Here is a 22772-nt window from a genome sequence, read left to right as displayed (position 1 = left end):
AGATTTAATCACTTCAGGGCAGCGGCGACTAGGACAGGAGCATCAGGAACAGCCAGGAAGAACTCTCCTTCTAAAGAAAGAGCCCCTGCTTTTAAAGTGTCTGAACTGGGCATTTATCGTCAGGTGGTTGCCCTTGGTCCAATTAGAAAGCTCCTGGGTAGCTGAATTCTGGGCATCTGGCTTTGAGATGGAGCATGGCAACAGGTCACATTCTCAATGACATCACAAGACTTCCTGCCTGGACATCTGCTAGTCCATTGTCTGAGAGTGATTGAGCTTAGATGGGCTTAGGACATGGAAATAGCTTCTCACCTGTGTGGATTCTCTGATGTGTGGTCAGTTTTTCCTTTTTACGAAAGCTTTTATCACACTCACTACATTTATATGGCTTTTCTACTGTGTGAATTCTCTGATGTATGGTCAGTGTTTTCTTCTCAGTAAAGCTTTTACCACACTCACTACATGTGAACGGCTTCTCACCTGTGTGCATTCTCTGGTGTTTGGTCAGTGTTCTCTTCTCAGTAAAGCTTTTACCACACTCACTACATGTGAACGGCTTCTCACCTGTGTGCATTCTCTGGTGTTTGGTCAGTGTTTGCTTCTCAGTAAAGCTTTTATAACACTCAGTACATGTAAACGGCTTCTCACCTGTGTGGATTCTCTGGTGTATGGTCAGTGTTTGCTTCTCAGTAAAGCTTTTATAACACTCACTACATGTGAACGGCTTCTCACCTGTGTGCATTCTCTGGTGTTTGGTCAGTATTCTCTTCTCAGTAAAGCTTTTACCACACTCACTACATGTGAACGGCTTCTCTCCTGTGTGAATTCTCTGGTGTCTGGTCAGTGTTCCCTTCGTACTTAAGCTTTTACCACACTCATTACATGGAAATCGCTCAATGCTGTGGATTCTCATGTGTTTTGTGAGGTGTTCTTTTTGACTGAAGCTTTTACCACACTCAGTACATGTAAATGGCTTCCCACCTGTGTGAATTCTCTGGTGTCTGGTCAGTCTTTTCTTCTCAGAAAAGCTTTTACCACACTCACTACATGTAAATGGCTTTTCTCCTGTGTGGATTTTCTGATGTATGGTCAGATTTCCCATTAAACTAAATCTTTTACCACACTCAGTACATGTAAATGGCTTTTCTCCTGTGTGGATTCTCTGATGTATGGTCAGACTTCCCATTACGCTAAATCTTTTACCACACTCAGTACATGTAAATGGCTTTTCTCCTGTGTGGATTTTCTGATGTATGGTCAGACTTCCCATTACGCTAAATCTTTTACCACACTCAGTACATGTAAATGGCTTTTCTCCTGTGTGGATTCTCTGGTGTGTGGTCAGTGTATTCTTCTCAGTAAAGCTTTTACCACACTCAGTACATGTAAACGGCTTCTCACCTGTGTGGATTCTCTGGTGTCTGATTAGTTTTCTCTTCGTACTTAAGCTTTTACCACACTCACTACATGGAAATCGCTCAATGCTGTGGATTCTCTTGTGTGATGTGAGCTGTTCTTTCTGACTGAAGCTTTTACCACAGTCAGTACATGTAAATGGCTTCTCACCTGTGTGGATTCTCTGGTGTCTGATCAGTTTTCTCTTTATATTAAAGCTTTTACCACAGTCATTACATGGAAATCGCTCAATGATGTGGATTCTCTTGTGTGTTGTGAGGTGTTCTTTTTGACTGAAGCTTTTATTACAGTCAGTACAAGTAAATGGGTTCATTCCAGTGTCAGTTTTTGGGTGGTCTCGGAGACTGTCTGTAGTGAAGCTTTTACTGCACATAGTAGAGGTAAATGGTTTCACTACTGAATGAAGTCTCTTGGGCATTGTGAGGTTTCCTTTCCAACAAGCACTTATACCACTGTCAGGAGAAGTATATAATCTCTCATTTTTCTTGATTTCCTGGTATTTTGAGAGTGTTGCCTTCCTGCAAAATATTTTTTCAGATTTAGTAGAAGTGTCCGGTTCCCCAGCAGTTTGAGCTTTTTGGTGATCTATGACTGCTTCCTCTTGACTAAAGCTTTTCTGACATTCAGCACTTGAAACTGATCTCTGTCCTTGGTGGAAATTTTCTTCCTTGTTGGAGCTTTTCTCATCCAGGACATGAAGATATTCTCTCATCAGTGATGTTTTTCTTATGTTTTATAATGTCTGCTTTGTTCGTAAAGCTTTTCCCATATTCTGTAAATGTACACATTGTAGTTTCTTTATTAGTTTTCTTGTGTTGCATTAGCTTTTTCTTCCTATTGAAACCTTTACCACATTCAGAACCTGTAAAATGTTTCTCTTTTAGGACTGTTTTCTGTTGTCCTTCTAGTTCTCTCTTTAGACTGACATTTCCCCCATTGTCCGTACATGTAGATGGTCTCTCTTCAGTATCAAATCTAAGAAGTGATTTTAGAACAAAATGATTGCTGAGGAATATCTGACAAATATCACAGGAACAGCTTTGATCTCTCATCTGGTTTCTCTCCTCTTCCCCTGCCTGTTTGAGATTACTGATACTGTTTTCACACAGAGCTGAGCCTCCTGGTGAAGGTTTTTGTTTATTTTGATCCTTTTCCTTTTCTCCCCAGTCAGAACTGGAAGAAGTTTTCTCTTTGTCTCTTTCTGATAACATCTTTTCCCCTTCAGGCTTCTCACTGAGCTTCCAGTTATGTGTCTCTGTATTACTGTTTTTAGGGTCCTCTTTTTCTTAAAAGTAAAAAAAAGAGCATTGTGTATTATTGTAGGAAAAGACATAAAAACAATCTTACAATCCAAACGTATCACAGGCACAAAACAGCAATGATGAGCCAGTAATTATTAAATTGTAAAATGGACAAACAATCCACCTAAAGCCACCTAGATAAACTTTTTTTTATATATTTTTAAGGGAGGGGTTTGTGGGGTGCTATGTGTTTTTTATTCTTAGTTATTTCTGTTTATCTTTAGGGGGTTTGTTTGTCCATTTTACAATTTTACCCCTGAATGCCGAAACATGTTGGGCTGACGAACTAATAGAAAAAGTACTTTGGACTTTGATTTTCCACTACTTATAAGGCTGTTTTGATTCCTTAAAGGATTTTAAGAAATAATTACTGGCTTCTCATTGCTGGTTTGTTATTGTAAGAGAAGAACAATTTAACAAGTTTAAGGGTCATAGGGTTGCCATGTGGAAATCAGCACTACCGTCCGGCATACACAAAGTTTGCCGTGTGCCATTTTCCATGTCAGAAAACATTTTTCTACTTTGTAGCGTGGGTTCATGGTGTAGGTGCGTCTGGCGGTAATTGCGCACTGACCGATTACCGCTGCGTTAAAATGTGAACCTGCTCAGGCATTAAATGGCTGCAAAAAACAGATAGGCAACCGATCCACAAAATCCAACGTGGAAACAAACACAGCAGATCAGTCAATGATATGGTTCAAAACTTTATTCTAGAGTCATTGCCCAACACAGACTGTGTTTCGCCCACCAGGGCTGCGTCAGGGGCTTTAAATTGAAACCAAGTTTCAAACCGAAGCAAAAAAAAACAGTGTGATGCCTTCTTCCAAGGTGAACCCAAGAAATTCACTCCGTGGACCGCGTGTATATGCTGCAGGTCCACGGAGTGCATTTATTGGGTTCACCTTGGAAGAAGGCATCACACTGGTTTTTTGCTTCAGTTTTGAACTCATTAAATGGCTGCATGCAGATTTCTGTTTTAGCAGACGGCTATTTAGGCCTCCATTTAAAACAAAGGCAATTCCACACGCCCACACTACCAAGTGCCACTTACATGTGCGGAGGAGTGGCCTTGTGGTTAGGGTGGTGGACTTTGGTCCTGAGGAACTGAGTTCGATTCCCGGCACAGGCAGCTCCTTGTGACTCTGGGCAAGTCACTTAACCCTCCATTGCCCCATGGAAGCCGCATTGAGCCTGCCATGAGTGGGAAAGCGCGGGGTACAAATATAATACACAGACCCCTTTACATTCCCTCGAAGCAGAAAATACAACATATCCATGCTGACGATTACCAGAGATGCAGATAGAACAGATGATGTCACTCAAGCTGATATTTAAAAGCTCCTTGTTGGTCTTTCCACATCGGTATAGTAGCCATCGGAGTCCTGATCCTGTCTCCGATGGTGGCCAGTCTGGTCACAAATGCCTGTCAGAGCCCAAAAAGTAGATCTATTTCTCATGGTTCATTTTTCACTGACGAGCAATGGCTCTGTGAAGGGGCAGACTCAAGAAGAATGTCAGGAAGTATTTTTTCACGGAGAGAGTAGTGGATGCTTGGAATGCCCTCCCGCGGGAGGTGGTGGAGATGAAAACGGTAACGGAATTCAAACATGCGTGGGATAAACATAAAGGAATCCTGTGCAGAAGGAAGGGATCCTCAGGAGCTTAGCCTAGAATGGGTGGCAGAGCTGGTGATTGGGAGGCGGGGCTAGTGCTGGGCAGACTTATACGGTCTGTGCTGGAGCTGGTGGTTGGGAGGCGGGACTAGTGCTGGGCAGAGTTATACGGTCTGTGCCGGGGCTGGTGGTTGAGCGGCGGGGATACTGGTGGGCAGACTTATAAGGTCTGTGCCAGAGCCGGTGGTGGGAGGCAGGGATAGTGCTGGGCAGACTTATACGGTCTGTGCCAGAGCTGGTGGTGGGAGGCGGGACTGGTAGTTGGGAGGCGAGGATAGTGCTGGGCAGACTTATACGGTCTGTGCCAGAGCTGGTGGTGGGAGGTGGGACTGGAGGTTGGGAGGCAGGGATAATGCTGGGCAGACTTATACGGTCTGTGCCAGAGCCGGTGGTGGGAGGCGGGACTAGTGCTGGGCAGAGTTATACGGTATGTGCCGGGGCTGGTGGTTGGGCGGCGGGGATAGTGCTGGGCAGACTTATACGGTCTGTGCCAGAGCTGGTGGTGGGAGGCGGGACTGGTAGTTGGGAGGCGAGGATAGTGCTGGGCAGACTTATACGGTCTGTGCCAGAGCTGGTGGTGGGAGGTGGGACTGGAGGTTGGGAGGCAGGGATAATGCTGGGCAGACTTATACGGTCTGTGCCAGAGCCGGTGGTGGGAGGCGGGACTAGTGCTGGGCAGAGTTATACGGTCTGTGCCGGGGCTGGTGGTTGGGAGGCGGTGATAGTGCTGGGCAGATTTATAGGGTCTGTGCCAGAGCTGGTGGTTGGGAGGCAGGGATAGTGCTGGGCAGACTTATAGGGTCTGTGCCACAGCTGGTGGTTGGGAGGCGGGGATAGGGCTGGCCAGACTTATACGGTCTGTGCCCTGAAGAGGACAGTACAAATAAAAAAGTAGCACATATGAATTTATCTTCTTGGGCAGACTGGATGGACCGTACAGGTCTTTTTCTGCCGTCATCTACTATGTTACTATGTTACCTGACTACAAATATTTTTATGGATTTTCCTCTTTTGAACCCCTCTATCATAGTTCCTTTGACCACATCCTCTGGTACAACGAACAGCTTAATTATGGTGGCAGCCATAGAAGTAGTTCCGTGGGCCAGGGCGCATATGCAACAGTTGCAGTCAGATCTTTTGAGCCGTTGGGCTCCTCAAACGCAGGAGTTGGAGATGCGTTTGCCATTGTCCAGAATTCCTCGTTGCAGCTTGCGCTGGTGGCTCCACATAGGCAACTTGAAAAAGGGAATGCCTTTATAATCCCCAGCATGGATAGTACTCACTACAGATGCCAGTCTGACAGGCTGGGGAACTCATTGTCTCGGTCAGGTAGCCCAGCAGGGGAATGGACAGCCCTCACCTGCACTCCAGTCGAAGCACCACCGTCCGACGACATCAGCACTAGTGGAGGTCCCGGTACCACCGACGCCGACGCAGCCTTCCGATGTCTCTGCCCCGACGATGCAGAGGGTAGATGCCTCGATGCAATCGATACAGTCGCGGCCGAGGGCGGAGGTCTTGACGCACTCGATACTCCCGGTGCCGATGCCGACGAAGAGCCCGAGAACAAAACGTTCCACTGGGCCAATCTCGCTACCTGAGTCCTTTTCTGTAAAAGGGCGCAAAGACTACAGGCCTGCGGGTGGTGCCCAGCCCCCAGACACTGAAGACACGACGCGTGCCTATCAGTGAGCGAGATTACCCGGGCGCACTGGGTGCACTTATTGAAGCCGCTGGGAGACTTCGATGATATGGGCGGAAAAATCACGCCGGCGAAATCAAAACTTGTAATTGCGGTAAGGCACCAAAAAGAGGGGGAGAAAAAACTCGACCCGAGGCCTCAAAAGGGCCTACCCCGAAAACGAAAGAAAACTTAACGGGGCCAAAAACTGGAAATACGGGAAGGGGAAAAAGACCGAAAGGCCCTTCTCCGAAATCCCTTTTTTTTTTTTAAATCGAAAGTCAAAAGACGCACGAGGGTCAACTTAAGGGGCGCGAACGGCGCAAACACGACCGTACCGAGCGCGGACAAAAGAAGACTGCCGAACATGAGCCGGTTCGGGCGGGAAGACGGCCGCGCATGCGCGGTGCGCATGGGCGCGCGAGGACTAGCAAAGGCCTTTGCTAGTGAAGTTTCCGATTGGAGGGGCTGCCGTGGACGTCATCCATCAGTGAGAACAAGCAGCCTGCTTGTCCTCGGAGAATGCTACCTCACCTTGCGTACTGTGTTCAATTCCGGTCACCGTATCTCAAAAAAGATATAGTGGAATTAGAAAAGGTTCAAACAAGAGCGACCAAAATGATAAAGGGGATGGAATTCCTTTCATATGAGGAAAGGCTAAAGAGGTTTGGGCTCTTCAGCTTAGAAAAGAGACAGATAAGGGGGGATACGATTGAGGTCCTTAAAATCCTGAATGGTGTAGAATGGGTAAAAGTGAATCAATTTTTCACTCTTTCAAAAGTACAAAGACTAGGGGACACTCAATGAAGTTTCATGGAAATACTTTTAAAATAAATAGGAGGAAATATTTTTTCATTGAAAGAATAGTTAAGCTCTGGAACTCACAGCCAGGGGATGTGGTAACGGTGGTTAGCATATCTGGGTTTAAAAAAAGGTTTGGACAAGTTCCTGACGGAAAAGTCTATAGTCTGTTATTAAGATGTTATGTTCTTCACTGAATAGGTAATTAAACTCTGGAATTGATTGCCAGAAAACACGGTAAAAGCAGTTAGCGTAGCCCCTCCCTAGATTGAGCATAAGATCAAACATAAGAACAGCCATACTGGGTCGGACCAATGATCCATCTAGCCCAGTATCCTTCTTCCAGCAGTGGCCAATCCAAGTCACAAGTACCTGGCAGAAACCCAAATCTCACTTCCGCAAGGACGGGCCTTGGCAGAGAGAAGGTCCCAGCCAGCAGCAGACAGGATGTGCCAGGACACTGTACGAAGAAAGGAACATTTGAGGTAAATGCGCTGGGGTTGGGGGAGGAGTGTCAGTGACGGAAAATGCCAGAGCGGGAGAGGGGGTAAGAGAGAGGGAGTTCCAGACCTGAGGACAGAGAGATTTGTGGAGGAAGTATTCACCCCCCCCCCCCCACTGCTCTGGGCCCTCAGGCACTGCCCAGTTGCCCGATACGTCAATCTGCCCCTGATGCTATGCTGTGAGAACATCGTATGGTTTCTGTACCCTTTTTTACAATTATGTTTTTATTTTTTACAATTAATTTGTATGTTTTTACTATATAATTTATATTGTCTGTACTAATAGTTTTAATGCTTTATTTGTATGTAAAGTGTTGGGTCCTTCAATAAACTTTGCTTCCTTCAGCCTAAGACCTCGCCTCTGAGGTCCATCCATGGTTCACTAGACTTCTTCTGTTGTGTTGTTTGGTTTCTGTTGCTGATTCCCTCTTTCTTTCTTGCTTGCATTGTATATGGAATGGGTCATCTCGTCATCATTCATTATCAGTCACCCAGGCTTCTTGCACTGAGCCTCACCCACTGCCAATGTGCCTGAGAAGAGAATTTAAGAATAACGGGAAACTCTTACCTAGAGACATCAGGATCTCATAGTTGTCCTTCATCACCTCCCTCCAAAGCTCCTTCTGCTCCTCATCTAAATACTCCCACTCCTCCTGGGAGAAAGAGACAAAGACGTCCTCAAATGTCACCTGCATCTGAAACACAAACCAGAAACACAGTCAGGGACACGGGGAGGTACTCAGAATGAATTTGAAATCAGCTCCTGCCTTTGTTTTTGGGGTGGTAACTGTGCAGATTTTTAAACAATTCAGCTTTAGAGCATAAGCTTAAGAGCATAAGAATAGCCATACTGAGACAGACCAGTGGTCCATCTAGCCCAATATTCTATTTCCAATAGTGGCCAAGCCAGGTCACAAGTACCCAGCAGAAACCCAAATAGTAGCAACATTCCATTCTACCAATTCCAGGGTAAGCAGTGGCTTCCCCATGTCTATCTCAATAGCACACTGTGGACTTTTCCTCCAGGAACTTGTCTAAACCTTTTTTTAAATCCAGATACACTAACTGTTGTTACCACATCCTCTGGAAATTAGTTCCAGAGCTTAACTATTCGTTGAGTGAAACAATACTTCCTCCTATTTGTTTTAAGGGAAAATTAGGTTCACACCTTGGTAATTTTCTTTCCTTTAGTCACAGCAGATGAATCCATTAACTGATGGGTTGTATCCGCCTACCAGCAGGTGGAGATATGGAACACTGAAAGCACATGGTGTTCCTGGATGCCCAACTCCCTCTGCCTTCAGTATATGAAATCTCCAAAGCAGAGTGAATAAGAAAGGCAAAATAACATAAACTTTCCTCAAGAGAACAAACACCCCTGAACCAGAGCAATAACCAAAGGAGGGACGTTATCAACTTCCTGCAATAAAAACAGCATGTAGTAACTCTGACAGCTTGTCTTCAAGTACTCCTGATGAGGCACAATGTCTGTATGCAATATATGTACAAAAACTAAAGCCAGTCAGGGAGGGATCATGGATTCATCTGCTGTGACTAAAGGAAAGAAAATTATCAAGGTAAGAACCTAACTTTCCCTTCCTTGTCATCAACAGCAGATGAATCCATTAACTGATGGGATGTACCAAAGCATTCCCTAAGTAGGGTGGGAACAGGCAACTCCGCGAGCAAGCCCTTGCGCTCCAAAATACGCATCCTGCCGCACTGCCACATCCAGCCTGTAATGCCTACAAAAGAGAGCTGAGAAGCCCAGGTAGCCACATGACAGATCTCTTGAAGAGAAAAGACACCCGTTTCAGTCCACGAAGAGGACATTGCCCTCGTAGAGTGCGCTTTAAACGCTTCAGGCAGCAACCGCCCTGAAAGCAGATAAGCAGAAAAAATGAGTTCCTTAAGCCAGCGGGCTATAGTGGCCTTAGACGCTGGAAACCCCCGTCGGGGACCTGCCAACAGAACAAATAAATGATCATAATTCCTAAACTCATCTGACATCTGCAGATACTGCCACAGAGCCCTGCGGACATCCAAAAGGCGCAATTGCCCACAGAAGTCCGGAAACTCCTCCTTACAAAAGAAAGGAAGAAAAATGTGCTGATTCAGGTGAAAAGCTGAAACCACCTTAGGCAGAAAGGAAGACACAGTACGAACAGTTACCCCGGATTTCGAGAACTGTAGAAAAGGATCCCGACAGGAAAGAGCCTGAAGCTCAGACACTCTTCTCGCCGACGTCATTGCCACTAAAAGGACTGTCTGAGAGTCACACCCTTTTCAGAAGCCCGTTTAAGAGACTCAAACGGAGATCGCTGGAGCGCCTTCAACATGAGCCACAAGTTCCAAGCCGGACAGGGCGACCGCAAAGGAGGACGGAGACGAAGTGCCCCTCTGAGAAATCAGACAATATCCGGATGAGCAGCAAGGGACAAACCGGAGACTTTCCCCCGGAAGCAGGCCAACGCTGCCACTTGAACTCGAAGGGAATTGTAGGCCAGGCCCTTTTGTAGCCCGTCCTGCAAAAAGTCCAGCAAAAGCGAGACTGTTGCCAGAGTCGGCGAGATAGACTTTGGAGTACACCACGCCTCAAAAGTGTGCCAGATTCGAGCATAAGTCGCAGAGGTAGACCGTGTGCGAGCCTGCAAGAGCGGGGCAATAACCTTATTAAAATAGCCCTTGTCCCTCAATTGCGTCCTCTCAAGAGCCAGGCCGTAAGACCACAGCGGCAAGGATCACCAGACCCTGAACTAACAAGTTTGGAACCCAAGTCAAAGGAAGATGCGCGTCCACCAGCATCTGCCAGAGATCTGCGTACCACCACGGATGCCTTGGCCAATCCAGGGCGATGAGGATCACCAATCCTCAGTGCAGGCGAATCCAAAGTAGCACTCACCCTACCAAGGGCCAAGGAGGAAACACATACAGGAGGCCCGAGCGCCAAGGTTGAGCCAGGGCATCCAACCCCGCCGAGCGAGGATCTCTCCTTCTGCTGAAAAAGCGAGGGACTTTGGCGTTTACGCTTGACGCCATGAGGTCCAAGCCTGGAGTCCCCCATTTGGTACAAATCTGAAGAAAAACTTCTTCTGCCAGTTCTCATTCCGCCGAGTCGATTTGATGTCTGCTGAGGAAATCGGCTTGTACGTTGCTCTGACCGGCTATGTGAGCCGCGGACAGCAGCTCTCAGTGGCGCTCGGCCCAGTCGCAAATCTGAGACGCCTCCACAGCAAGGGCCCTGCACTGAGTGCCGCCCTGACGAAAGATGTAGGCCACTGCTGTTGGCAGAACTCGGACAGGAAGACCCTTCAGCGTCCTGTGGAAGGCCAGAAGAGCCTGAAATATCACTCTCAGTTCCAAGCGATTGATGGACCATCCCGCTTCTGCGGTGGACCACAGACCCTGAGCATAGTGTCCCCGGCAATGAGCTCCCCAGCCCGAAAGGCTAGCATCCGTTATCACCAGACACCAAAAAGGAAGAGCCAGTGGCATCCCCTGCCGCAGCATGCTGTCGGAAAGCCACCAATCCATACTGCGCTGGGCCGCAGGAAGCCACTTTAGTCTGCGTTGGTATTCCTGGGAAATCGGAGACCATTGCTGGAGCAGAACAAGCTGCAGCGGCCTCATGTGAGCTCTCACCCAGGGAACCACCTCTATGGTGGCCGTCATCGATCCCAGGAGCTGAACAAAGTCCCAAGCTCGAGGGCGAGGCATCCGCAGGAGCAGGCGTACCTGATACTGAAGATTGAGACGCCTGTTGTCGGGAAGAAAAACGAACCCCAAAGCTGTGTCGGACTCCCAAATACTTGAGAGACTGAGAGGGGGGTCACGTGACTTTTGGGCATATTTACTACCCAGCCCAGAGTCTGAAGAACTGTAACAACTCTGGCTGTGGCAAGTCGGCTTTCATCTGCCGAATCCGCTCTGATGAGCCAGTCGTCGAGATAAGGGTGAACTCTGATACCCTCTCACCTAAGAAAGGCAGCCACCACTACCATTACCTTGAAAAATGTCCAAGAAGCAGTTGCCAGGCCAAAAGGCAAGGTGCAAAACTGTAAATGTTGGCTCAATACCGTAAACCAGAGAAACCGCTGATGCGGCGGCCAGATGGGAATATGCAAATACGCTTCCTTGAGGTCCAGTGACGTGAGAAACTCTCCTGGCTGTACTGCCACAATGACAGAGCGCAGGATTTCCATGCGGAAGTGTTGCACTCCTAAGCCCTCGTTGACTCTGCGTAAGTCGAGGATAGGTCTGAACGATCCGCCTTTTTGAGGCACCACAAAATAGATGGAGTAGCGACTGCAGCTGCGTTTGGCAGGAGGAACCGGAACCACCGCTCCGAGTTTCAGCAACACCTGCAAGGTCTCGTTTACTGCTGCCTGCTTGGCGGCAGTGCCGCATCGGGACTCCAAAAACGCGTCTCCTACCGGGGCAGCAAATTCTAGTTGGTAACCTTCTCTGATCAGGTCCAGGACCCACTGATCCGAAGTAATCTTGGTCCACTCCTCGAGAAAGAGGAAGAGACGACCCCCTACTGTGAGAACCGACGAGTGGCCGGCGCCCCATCATTATGGAGGACGCCCCTGAACTCCTGGACGTTGCCCGGACGCTGCAGCACATTTGTTTGAACCAAAGGAGTTCCTCTGCTGGAAACGGGTACGTTGAACAAACCCCGCAGAGCGCCCCGGGTGATACCTGCGAGCTTTGCGAAAACGTGGCCTGGAAGAGGAGGGAAAAGAAGGACTTTTGGAAGAAGGCCTCGGCCTATCCTCAGGCAACCGTTGGGACTTAGAGACCCCTAGGTCCTTAACAATCTTCTCCAAATCCTCCCCAAATAAAAGAAGGCCCCGAAAGGGTAACCTCACCAGCCTTTGTTTAGAGGCCATGTCAGCCGCCCAATGCCGGAGCCAAAGAAGGCGGCGGGCAGCAACCGCCACCGACATCTGCTTAGCCGAAGCTCTGACCAGATCAAACAGGGTATCAGCCAAAACAAAATAGAGTAGACTCCATACGCGGCCGACCTCAGCGAGGGAACCCGCTCCATCGGCGGGCTGCTCAATCACCTGCTGCAACCAGGAAAGGCAGGCCCGGGCTGCATAGGAACTGCAAATAGCCGCCCGTAAGGAAAGGCCCGAGATTTCAAAGGACCGCTTCAGCGCAGATTCAAGCCACCGGTCTTGCATATCTTTCAAAGCGACCCCTCCCTCCACCGGGAGAGTAGTCTTTTTAGTCACAGCTGTGACTAACGCATCCAACTTTAGGCATCCCAAAGAGGGCCAACTGACTTTCACTCAGAGGGTAAAGGTGACACATAGCCCTGGCCATCTTCAAGGGACCATCAGGGTCAGACCATTGAGCTGAAATAAGCTCTTGGACGGAAACATGGACGGGAAAAGCCCGAGAAGGCTTCTTAGTACTAGCCATCCTAGGATTAACAGAAGAGGCAGCGCACTCGTCAGGATCTTCAATACAAAGGGCCTGTAAGGCATCAGAAACAAGAGCTGGCAGCTTGTCGCAGTGGAAAATCCGAACTGCTTTAGGGTCATCCAACTCCTGTGGCAAGCAGCCACCCTCATCTGGATCATCAGTCCGTGAGGGCCTGCCAGACCCCTCAGACTCCCCGAAACTAGACCACGGGGGAGAACAGGGTGAAGAGTCCCCCTCAGATGGGGTATTCACTCGTCTACGCTTAGCATCAGCCAAAAGCTCAGGGGAAGAAATAAAGTCTCCAGCAGGTGCTGGGCTATCAAGAACTGGAGGCAACCCAGTCCGCAAGGAATTGTCAGGAGCCTCAGGCAGTGCTCTTTTCAACATAAAGGCCTTATGCATCAGCAGCACAAATTCAGGGGAAAAACTCACCCTGTACATCCGCCCCCACACTGGGGGAAGCGGAGACAATAGCTCCTCTAGAAAACTCGAAACGAGGCATCCTCTTGGACTCAGACTCCTCCGAAACCGCGAGGATCGAGTAACACGGCGCCTCCAGCACAGCATCTAGGCAGCATGTGCTGCAAAGCCCCGCTGCTGATCTGCGTTTCCCACAGTGGGAGCAGCGCTTAACCCCTTCAGCAGCCATCAAATACAGAAAACAAAATGGCGCCTTCGCGCCAAAACTTACCCCGCACAGAGCGCTGTCAGTGGGAACCTCCCTGGAGGAGCTGGGCACCACTCTCACCTCAGGAATCAAACAAGCTTCGGTCAAGCTGCACCGTACCAGGAGCTCTGGAGATAGCCTCAGAAATCACCATGCGGTGAAAGTGAGCCTCTCTCTTTTTTGTTTTTGTTTTTTTTAACTGTGAGGAAAGTTAGAGGCAGGCAGCCACAGAGGAACTCCGGGAGGAGAGGGAATGGGGTAAGGCAGGGACAGGGAAAACCAAGTATGCCTTTAAAGTGGGCACCAGCAGCCACAACACCCCCCCCCCCCCCCCGCTCTACTGGCAAAGCACAAGAGCCACCCCAGGCAGAAATCCAGGAGCTGAGAAAGCGACGTCCACACCTGCTGGGAGATAGAGATATACTGAAGGCAGAGGGAGTTGGGCGTCCAGGAACACCATGTGCTTTCAGTGTTCTCTATCTCCACCTGCTGATAGGCGGATACAACCCATCAGTTAATGGATTCATCTGCTGTTGATGACAAGGAAAAGTATTTCCATGTAATTTCATTGAGTGTTCCCTAGTCTATGTACCTTTTGAAAGAGTAAAAAAAAATCGATTCACTTCTACTCATTCTACACCACTTAGGATTTTGTATACCTCAATCATATCTCCCCTCAGCTGTCTCTTTTACTACTACTACTTATCATTTCTATTGCGCTACTAAACGTACGCAGTACACTTGAACATGAAGAGACAGTCCCTGCTCGTCAGAGTTTACAATCTAATTATGTCAGACAAACAGGACAAACAAGAGATAAGGGAATATTAAAGTCCCAGGCACATTCGAACGTTGGAGGTGAGAATTATTATATAGGATATCTAAATCTGCACTACCCAAGCTGCAAAGGCCTCAAATACAAATCAACCTACGCATCCAGCTTTTCCTACATAAGTACACAACTGTGGAACACATTACCAAAAGCCTTGAAAATGACGCACGACCACCTAAACTTCCGGAAATCATTAAAAACTAACCTATTCAAAAAGGCATACCCTGCCGCTCCAACCTAAATGCCTGACCTCTGTGACACAATAAAACTAAAGTACGTAATGGACATAACTCTTCCGTTGTATGATTCCCTAATTGTGGCTATATCACACGATCTTTATCCTACCACACCACCACTTTGTATTTGTTCTCATCGGAGCCAGCAAACGCCTCTCCGATACTATGTAAGCCACATTGAGCCTACAATATGTGGGAAAATGTGGGATACAAATGTAATAAATAAATATGCAAGGAGCTCAACGTATTTGAAGAGCTGTCTGGCTTTAAAGTAAATTCGAGGAAACGCTAGACAATTTCTCCTTTAAAATGGCGAAGAAGAGGTCACGTGACGCCATGGTGCAGGGCTGACGCTGGAAAGCTAGGCTCCGCGCACATTCACCCGGAAATCAGATAATTTGACTTACCCAAGGAGCGAAACGCCACATTTTAACTCATAATCAGTGGAAGAGCGATTGGTGAGTGGAGATCGAGTGGAGAAACATAGAATGGCAGCGAAATCGGTGAGGAGAGAGCGAGACAAATCGAAACTGCCAGAAAACAAGATGGCCGACCAGCGAGATCCCGGAGAATTAGCGGTGAGATCCACATGGCTGACGGAAATCACGGCCGAGGTTACAGCGGCGGTCGAAGCTGCGCTGGACAAAAAACTTCAGCAATTGCTCGGTCGGACGGAGGAAGCTCATGAGCGTATTGATAGTATAAATATGGAGCTAGATGAAGGTTTACAGCGGATTTCAGAGATGGAGGAGACGATAGGGGCGCAGAAAGAGATTAACAAGAAATTGGAGCGGAGAGTACAGGATCTGGAGACAAAGATCGATGATATGGAGAATAGGAGCAGACGAAATAACCTGCGTCTGGTTGGGCTCCCAGAATCGCTCATGGATAAAGATCTACCTACCTTTTTGGAGGAATGGCTGCCGAAATCATTGCACTTAGAGGACAAATTACAGAGTTTTTGTATCGAAAGGGCTCATAGAGTTGGGCCACCGAGACAGCATGAGAACAGGCCGCGAGTAGTCATACTAAAATCTCTGAACTTTCGACATAAACAACATATTCTGGAAGCGATAAGAGGAGGCAATACCCTCACATACCAAGATAAGAAGATCCTGTGTTTTCAGGATTATTCCCAGCAGGTGCAGGCGAGGAGGAAGTCCTTCGCACCTATCTGTACGGACCTTTTCAATAGAAAAATAAAATTTGCGCTCCTATATCCGGCTAAACTGCGCCTCACGATTAATGGAGTCACCAAATTTTTTGACACAGTTGAAGCAGCTAAAGCATACATTCAACAACATGGGGGTGAATAGACCCTCTAAGAGGAAGGATATAATTACAGACGCATTTTCTGGAGCTTTACAGGACAGAGGTTTAATTGAAACTATTTTGCTATGGAAAACCACCCTTGGGAAACATTTTGATCTCTCAAAGATTGAACATTGAATGATGAAACAGAGATTTAATTAGACATGCTTAATGCTTGAATATATGGGATCTTATTGTCGATACAATACACAGAGGACAATAGGGGAAACAGACATGGACTGTGGAATATAATATGTAATTTCAAGATCGCACGAGCATGGAGAGGCGGAATGCAAATAAGGCTGAAAGACCACACAGAACTGAAACACAGCACAGTATGCTGAACTATTGAAAGGTGGTTGCAACAGAAGATGATCAAAGACTGGTATATGAAAAGTGACCTGTTAATTTATGAATGAGTAGGTCGTTAGGACTGGGAAGAGTTGGAGGGGTAAATGATCACTGCAGGGTGAATGCAGGTGTTAATAAGTGACTAGTTCTTTGAACAGGAGGGAGGGAGGGAGGATTTGAAGGATGGGAGATGGGAGGGAGGGAGGGGGGGATGGGAGATAGGGAGACATATAGAACTTGGCTAACAGATTCTCAATTAGATACATGGAGTCAGAAGAGAAATATGAGTGAGTTGAATGATGAGCGGCTGCTTGAACAAATAGTAGGAGTGGTGTTGCTGGGACACCATGACTGCCCTTATGTGGATGTGGAATATTGGTTGATGCATGAGCGAGATTTGGGAGACTGATGGGATTAAGGATATACTCCTGGAATGTGGGAGGTATCACATCTCCCATTAAGAGAAAGAAAATATTACATAGTCTCAAAAAGAAAAGAGCAGATATAGCACTCCTCCAGGAGACACATCTATCGTCTCAGGAGCATCTTAAGCTTAAAACCTGGTGGGTGGGGACAGTATTGGAGACCCCTGCGGTGGGGAAGAAGGCTGGGGTAGTGATACTGTTTCATAAATCACTCCAGGTTGAGGTGGGGCAGTTGTGTATGGATTCTGAAGGGAGATACATTCTGGCACAGGTCAAGGTGAATAACACAGCCTACCTCATTAGTAACATATATGCCCCCAATGTGTACAGTAAGAAATTCTTCCATACTCTCATAAGCAAGATGCAGCAATTTAATGTTCCGAAGAAGATAATTGGGGGGGATTTCAATGTAGTAGCAGATCCCACCATGGACAAATCACATAATGTAGCAGGTGCGAAAGGGGAGATGGATAAAGGTATCAATTTGATGTGTGGAGCTCTGGGAGTGGTGGATGTGTGGAGGGTTCTTAACCCCAATACCAAAGATTATACGCACTATTCTAGAGCTCACCACACGCAATCACGAATAGACTACATACTGATAGATGAAGACAGCTTTGCAGATATCATGGAGGCAGCAATTGATCCTACGATAATATCAGATCATGCGGCAATATCTATTGAGTTTAAAGATCTGAATTCACAAAGCAGACAGCTTAGATGGATATTTCCCTTGGATCTGTATTATGATCAGGATTTCAGACCATATATTAGGAGAAAATGGGAGGAATATGCACGGTATAATGCACCACATACCGATACACCAATATTGTTCTGGGAGGCTGGAAAGGCTGTGTTAAGAGGAGAGATTATAGCATACAGTGTCAGAAAGAAAAAACAGAGAGATCGGGAGATCATTAGATTGGGGGAACAGTTGGTGCAATTGAGGAGGGCATATGGACAAGGGGCAGCAAATCATATCCGAGAGCAATTGTTAGCCACTCAGGTAAATTTAAATGAACTGCTACATCAGCGAGCCAGTAAATCTGTTGAATATTATAAATATCAATTGCATAGATTTGGAAATAAACCAGGGAAGCTGATGGCAGGGTTGGTGAGGAAGGCGAAGGGGCAGAGGAGAGTGTTGGCGGTCAAGACACAGAGGGGGAACCTAGTACATGATGATACAGAGATACGAGAAGTATTTAAAGATTATTATGCTAGGCTATATGCCAAAAAAGACGAAGATGATTTAGACCCTGACATATATTTAGAGAATATCAACAAGACAAAGATCTCAGAACAACAGAAAAGGGCGCTAAACACACCGATTGAGACTGAGGAGGTCCTTAAAGAAATTAAAGCTAGTGCTTTACATAAAGCTGCGGGGCCAGATGGATACAGGGCTGAATTCTATAAAATATTAATGCAGGACATAGGAGATCCCTTAACTAAAGCCTTTAATAGATCAGTTGAATTAGGGGAACTCCCACAGGCTTTGCGACTTGCGGATATAGTGGTATTTCCAAAACCTGAGAGAGATCCAACTATAACAGACTCATACAGACCAATCTCACTGATTAGTTATGAAGCTAAGCTGCTAGCAAAAATTCTGGCCTCGAGATTGGCAAAAGTGCTTCCTAGCATAGTTGCAACTCCTCAGGTGGGATTTATACAAGGGAGACAGAGTGGGAAAAATATTAGACTGATATTGGCATCAATAGAGAAGGTGTGCAGAGGGGGTAGAGATTCCCTATTGATTAGTTTCGACGCCGAAAAGGCGTTTGATCGAGTAGAGTGGGAGTTCCTGTTCGCTTCATTAAGAGCGTACGGATTTGAAGGCTTCTTTACACAAGCAATCTCTATATTATATAAGAACCCTATGGCGAGAGTGCTGGTTAATGGAGCGTACTCTCGAAATTTTGTAATTAATAGAGGTACCAGACAGGGATGCCCTCTGTCCCCGTTACTGTTTGCTATTACGCTAGACCCGTTGGTCAGGGAAATCATAGATAACCCTGAGATTGAAGGTATAAATCTGGGAACCAGAGAATTTAAGATCTCGGCGTTTGCCGATGACATTTTGGTTCATCTAGCTAGACCGGAGAGCTCGTTACCGGTGTTGATGGAGGTTTTTGAAGAATATGGGGCCTTTTCGGGATTTAAATTGAATTTCCAAAAGTCAGAGGGATTGCCCACAACTAATCAGGTAAGGGAGAAATGGAAGGGTAGGTTCCCACTGAGATGGGCGGACAAAGAATTTAAATACCTAGGCATAACTCTAACAAGTGATCCGAGTAGATTATATAGACAGAATATTGATAAATTATTGCAATATACGCGCCACAAACTAGCAATATGGGAGGGACTACCCTTAACTTTAAGTGGGCGAGTGGGTTTATTTACGATGATACTTTTTCCAAAATGGCTCTATGTATTAAGACAGTTGCCACTAGTTTTACAGACTAAAGATATAAAGAAGATTCGAGGCATGTTGACTAGGTTCTGTTGGAGTGGGAAAAAGGCTAAAGTTAAACTGGAATATCTCTATGGGAAAAGAACAGAGGGAGGCCTGGGGTTGCCTGACATTAAACAATATAATTGGGCCTGTTTAGCTAGACACTTGGCAGATTGGATTATGGAAACAGAAGAGCATACGGCATGGAATATTGAGTGTGCATTGTTTAAACCATATCATCCCTATTATATGATGCATGCTGAGAGTAAAATGTTACCAAAGGAATGGAAACATCATACTTTATTGCACCCAATGAGATGTATATGGCAGTACATATTGAGGAGATTAAATAAGAATCCACGATGTACGGACCTCCTCCCACTAGTAGGAAATGGAGCATTCGAACCAGGGAATGCTTACCCGAAATTTATTAAGTGGGCACAGGAGGGAGTGGTATTAGTGGCAGATGTTATGCAAGATACGGGAAAGATTATATCAAGGGAGGCTTTAGAGGACTTGGTGGGAGTAGAGAACGTGACATGGTATGCTTACCGCCAGATCCACAGTTATATTGAGAAATTACTTAGAGAAAAATGTGATAGAGGGATGTATGAGCTGCTAGAGAATTTATTTTTGCCTCAGGGAAGAGAACAGACTACGGTGTCCACACTGTATAAACAGCTAAGCTTGATTGCTAAGCATCGTAGTTATGAAGCAGTGGCAAGACGATGGTCTGAGGATTTACAGGTAGAGATCAGCAGTGGAGATATAGTCCAATCACTAAAGGAGATAGTACATGAAGTGGCTAGTGCCAGATATAGGGAGATACAATTTAGAATCATCATGAGAGCGTATTTTTCTCCCATACAGGCTTATTACGCAGGTAGATTGCAAGAAACACATTGCAGTAAATGTAATTTTCAGAGAGCAACACTGTATCACATGTTCTGGGGATGTCTGGTTATACAAAAATTTTGGGGTCCAGTGCTGGAATATTGTGAGGCCTTGCTGCACAGGAAGCTTCGGCTAGAGACTAAAACAGTTGTGCTTGGACTAAGGGGACAAGGGTCAATAATGCGACATAAAGAAAGTCTATTTATCTATAAGGTACTAATTGTTGGGAAGCAATGTATATTACAACATTGGACACAAGATATAGGACCATCCTTCTGGCAATGGAGGAGCTCGCTTCATTCCCTGGTGCGAATGGAAGCACGTGATACATCCAGTAGCCCTAGAAGTAGACAACGGTTTTGGGAAGTCTGGGAACCATATGTACAGGCTCTATCAAGCAGAGCTCGTAGTTTATTGGTGAACACACTCACGGGAAAGGAAGGGAAGGAAAGTTAATGGTATATATGTTTATTGATTAATGGTGATTTGAGAATTATACGGCTCAGATATAGGGGGGGAAGGGGGGTGGGGGGAAGGGGAAGGGTACCTTTAAAACTTTTGATGACACTTTAGATATGATTATGTTAAGAAACAAAATGGACAAAGACTTGGAATAAGTAAATGTTTATTGACTGTATTAAAACAGTTTAAACATAAAATGGCGAAGAACAGTTTTCAATATCTGGGCATACAGCTTCCCCGGGATCTTGCACAAATATATGGGCTAAATTATGTTCCAGTGTTTAGAGAGCTTCGGAAAGGTATGAGCAGCTGGAAAAGTGGATGGCTATCACGGTGGGGCAGAATAGCAGTGGTCTAAATGAATATAGTACCTAGGATGCTGTTCCTCTTCCAAACCCTCCCGGTGGGTATTCCCGCAGGTGAAATAAACAGAATGCAATCAGATATATCAAAGTTCACATGGGGGGGGGGGGGGAACAGGCTAGGATATCGAAAAAGATTATGTGGGGAGGGGTGGAACAGGGAGGGAGAGGATTACCGAACATTACTTGGTATTTTCAGGCAGCGCAATTAAAACAGGAAGAGGAGGAGTCGAAGATAACTCTGAGGTTGTGGGCAGATGAGACGGGGTCGATGAGGGTGTTATCAACTGAGATAGAGAGTGGAGGGAGAGGAGAAGTGGGTTTGGGTGGAAAGATAATAAGCTCAGTCTTGGTCATGTTCAGTTTCAGGTGGCGGTTGGACATCCAGGCAGCAATATCAGATAAGCAGGCCGATATTTTGACCTGGGCTTCCGCAGTGATGTCTGATGTGGAGAAATAAAGCTGGGTATCGTCAGCATAAAGATGATATTGGAAACTATGAGATGAGATCAGCGAGCCCAAGGAAGAGGTGTAGATTGAGAAAAGAAGGGGTCCAAGGAGAGATCCCTGAGGAACTCCAACAGAGAGCGGGATGGGGGTGGAGGAAGATCCATGAGAATGTACTCTGAAGGTACGGTGGAGAGAGATAAGAGGAGAACCAGGAGAGAACAGAGCCCTGGAACCCAAATGAGGACAGTGTGGCAAGAAGTAGGTTGTGATTGGCAGTGTCAAACGCGGCGGATAGGTCAAGGAGGATGGAGTAGTGACCTTTGGATTTGGCAAGGAACAGGTCATTACAGACTTTAGATAGTGCCGTTTCTGTTGAGTGTAGAGGGCGAAAGCCGGATTGAAGCGGATCGAGGATGGCATGAGAGGAGAGAAAATCAAGGCAACGGCTGTGAACGGCGCGTTCAAGTATCTTGGAGAGGAAGGGTAGGAGGGAAATGGGGCGGTAATTGGAGGGACAGGTAGGGTCTAGTGAAGGTATTTTGAGGAGTGGTGTGACTACAGCATGCTTGAAGGTGTCAGGGACAGTTGCAGTGAAGAGAGAGAGAGGTTGAGGATATGACAGATGGGGGGGGGGGGGGGGACAGTAGGAGAGATGGTGTTAAGTAAGTTGGTGGGGATGGGGTCTGAAGAACAGGTGGTGCATTTCGAGGAGGAGAGAAGATGGGCAGTTTCCTCTTCGGTGATATCAGGAAAAGAGGAGAAGGAGGCCAACCGGGCGAGGAGTATGGGAGAAAAGATAACCTCCATGGCACAGGGCCGCGACTGAAGCAGAGTCTTCAGGGTAAAGCCAAGGTTCAGTTAGGGCAAGCAGATGGCGAGTACGAGAGATAAAGAGGTGATGGATGTAAGAAAGTTTGTTACAGACAGAGCGGGCATTCCACAGAGTGCAAGAGAAAGGCAGTGAAGGAGGGGGAGGAACAGAAATTAGATTGAAGATATCACGGTGTGACCTGCACAAATAGGATGACAGCTAATGTGGAGGACCAGGATTGGGATTAATGTCCCCAGCGGAGAGCAGGAGAGTACGGAGAAGAGTAGGAGAGGTACGACGACAGCGACGAAAGAGATGGATGAATGGAAGGAAGGAAATGTTGAAGGGTGAGAACTGAGAAAAAGTCACGGAGATCCCTACTAGATATGGGGAGGGAACCGCCCAAGCGAGAAAAGGGGAAGTGAAAAAATGTCGCAGTAAAAAAAAGAAAAGGGACTACGCAGGAGAAATAGAGATAAGATTTAGTATCGAGAACTCCTCTATTAAGGGAAAAGAAGCAAACTTTTTAAACTTCATAACCACATTGTGGAACACGATAAGATCTACCAGGCTGTTTCTTGCAGCATAAAAACAAAAAAAAACTGTCTCTGAGTTTTAACGAAACCGGGCAACAGATTAGATTGCCAAATAAAGCATCTTAATTCTGAAAGTCTAAAAAACAGTTTTAGAAAGCAAAAATAAAAC

At 46.5% G+C, this 22772-nt stretch overlaps 1 pseudogene; it reads right to left on the bottom strand.

The window, feature by feature from the left end:
- Positions 1–307: 307 nt before the first annotated feature.
- Positions 308–22772, bottom strand: part of LOC115460732 — an 87254-nt pseudogene continuing 64789 nt past the window's right edge.

This window comes from Microcaecilia unicolor, chromosome 1 (genome assembly GCF_901765095.1).
Source record: "Microcaecilia unicolor chromosome 1, aMicUni1.1, whole genome shotgun sequence".
Taxonomy (NCBI): Eukaryota; Metazoa; Chordata; class Amphibia; order Gymnophiona; family Siphonopidae; genus Microcaecilia; species Microcaecilia unicolor.
This window is presented reverse-complemented; position numbering and strand designations above follow the sequence as displayed.